Source organism: Nicotiana attenuata, chromosome 7 (genome assembly GCF_001879085.1).
Source record: "Nicotiana attenuata strain UT chromosome 7, NIATTr2, whole genome shotgun sequence".
Lineage (NCBI taxonomy): Eukaryota > Viridiplantae > Streptophyta > Magnoliopsida > Solanales > Solanaceae > Nicotiana > Nicotiana attenuata.
This window is the reverse complement of record NC_031995.1, coordinates 87,788,484-87,790,873: the sequence shown is the minus strand read 5'-3', so window position 1 is coordinate 87,790,873 and position 2,390 is coordinate 87,788,484. Positions and strand designations below refer to the sequence as shown.

The window sequence follows — 2,390 nt, the reverse complement described above, 5'->3', positions numbered from 1 at the left end:
TATATATATATATATACATGTTTTCCAGTTCATACAAAATTCATTCCAAGACTTAAGGTTCCGTAAACAATATTTTGTTATGTTTATGTCTTTTTACTATAGTGTCGTGTTTAGATCATAGGAATAATATTCGTACTGATTGATACACTTTCCAGACATAAATACTAATACACAATTAATACATTGTATTTAATACCCTTAAGTTTCGGGAAAGCCTATAATCGCTCTTATGCATTCGGCACTTTAGTATTTTTTTTAAAATAAAATAAAGCACAAGTTTTGGACTATCTTATTCCTTCATATTCTTTGTACGTTACATGTGTTCTTAATTCATGTAAAATACTATTAAACATTTTACGGATTCGTTAATCTTATTATTAATTTCATGTTGCTAAACTAAACTTCAACATTTAATTGTATTTAATTATTTTATATTTTTATGTTATTACGGAAGCTGAGCTAACAGATGATGAATTGAAAAATCGTTGTTTGCAAAAGCTTGAAATTTTTTGAAAGGTTGTGGAAGAAGTTTTCAGAATTTTCCAACAATGCCAAGGCCTGTTTATAATACGGAAGAAGTTGACAACAGTAATAGATTAATACAGGATGAATTGCGTTATAATAAACGTGCTTTGGCGGAGGAACATCAACAATTAGTAAAGAATTTGACAGATGAGCAAAAGTCAGTTTATGAAAAAATAATAAGAGTTGTGAATGAAGACAAGGGTGGATTTTCTTTTTATATGGTTTTGGAGGAACAGGCAAGACTTTTGTTTGGAGAACTTTGTCTTCTGCCATAAGATCTAGAGGAGATATTGTGTTAACTGTTGCATCTAGCGGGATTGCATCTCTGTTGTTACCAGGTGGTCGAACAGCTCATTCAAGATTTGTGATTCCTCTAAATCTTACTGAAGATTCAACATGTAATATCAAGCAAGGTACTCCTTTAGCAAATTTAATTGTCAAGGCAAAGTTGATTATTTGGGAAGAGGCACCCATGATGCATAGATATTGTTTTGACGCTCTTGATAAAACTTTAAGAGATATTCTTAGGTTTAAAGATGCATCCAATTTAGACCGCCCATTTGGAGGTAAAACAATTGCTCTTGGTGGTGACTTCAGATAAATATTACCTGTCATTTCAAAAGGCACTAGGCAAGATATTGTTAATGCATCTCTCAATTCTTCTTATTTGTGGCCTCACTGTCAGCTCTTAAAGTTAACAAAGAATATGAGATTACAAGGAAATGAAATAGGGACGCATCTAGATGAGTTGAGAGTTTTTTCATATTGGATTTTGGGAATTGGCGATGGTATGGTTGGTACTTCTGTTGATGGCTATGAAAAAGTCCAAATACCAGATGATCTTTTGATAAAACAGTCTGATGATCCAATATCTGCAATTGTAGCAAGTACATATCCCGATTTCAACAGTCGTTGCAGTGATATAGGATATCTCCAACAAAGAGACATTCTTGCTCCAACTCTTGATATGGTGGAATCAATCAACGAATATATGATTTCGCTTAATGAAAGTTCTGAGAAATCATATTTGAGTTCCGATACAATCTGCAGTTCTGACCATACTTATTCAGCATTGGAACATGTACACACACCAGAATTCTTAAATACTATTAAAAGTTCAGGAGTTCCAAATCACGCTCTTACTCTAAAGTTTGGTATTCCGGTGATGCTATTAAGAAATATTGACCAGACAACAGGATTATGTAATGGAACAAGGTTGATCATAACCAAACTTGGAAATCAAGTCATTGAAGCGAAGGTTTTATCAGGACAGATGGCTGGACAGAAAGTGTGTATTCCAAGAATGACATTGACTCCATCTGATGCTAGAATTCCAGTTAAGTTCCAGCGAAGACAATCAATAAAAGTCAAGGACAGTCATTGTCTCACGTGGGATTATTTTTGAAGAAATCTGTGTTTACACACGGACAGCTATATGTTGCTCTTTCCCGGGTGAAAACTAGAAAGGGATTAAAACTTTTGGTTTATGATGACGATGGAAAAATAACTACTGAAGCTACAAATGTAGTATTTAAAGAAGTTTTTCGAAATTTAGTCCGACACTCGAAAGATCATCAATATATTTTTTGAGGTTTAAGTACTACTTTTCTTGCTGAGATTTATGAACCAACTGAGAAGTTAGCTATTGAGATGATTCCTCAAACATGGAATAGGTACGCTTTAGTTTTCGGTATTTTTCAAATCTTTTTCTGTTACACTATTCTAGATATATAAAATAATATTTCATTAATGTTGCACATACAGATTGTTCAGTAACTTCCATTACATGGATTAACAGTAGTTGTTACATCGCATTGGTGAAGAAGTACTCAATGTCACTTACGCAAGTGGTTTGAATGTGGTAA

General features: G+C 33.3%; 1 pseudogene; it reads left to right on the top strand.

The window, feature by feature from the left end:
• Positions 1–2,115, top strand: part of LOC109230229 — a 5,487-nt pseudogene extending 3,372 nt beyond the window's left edge.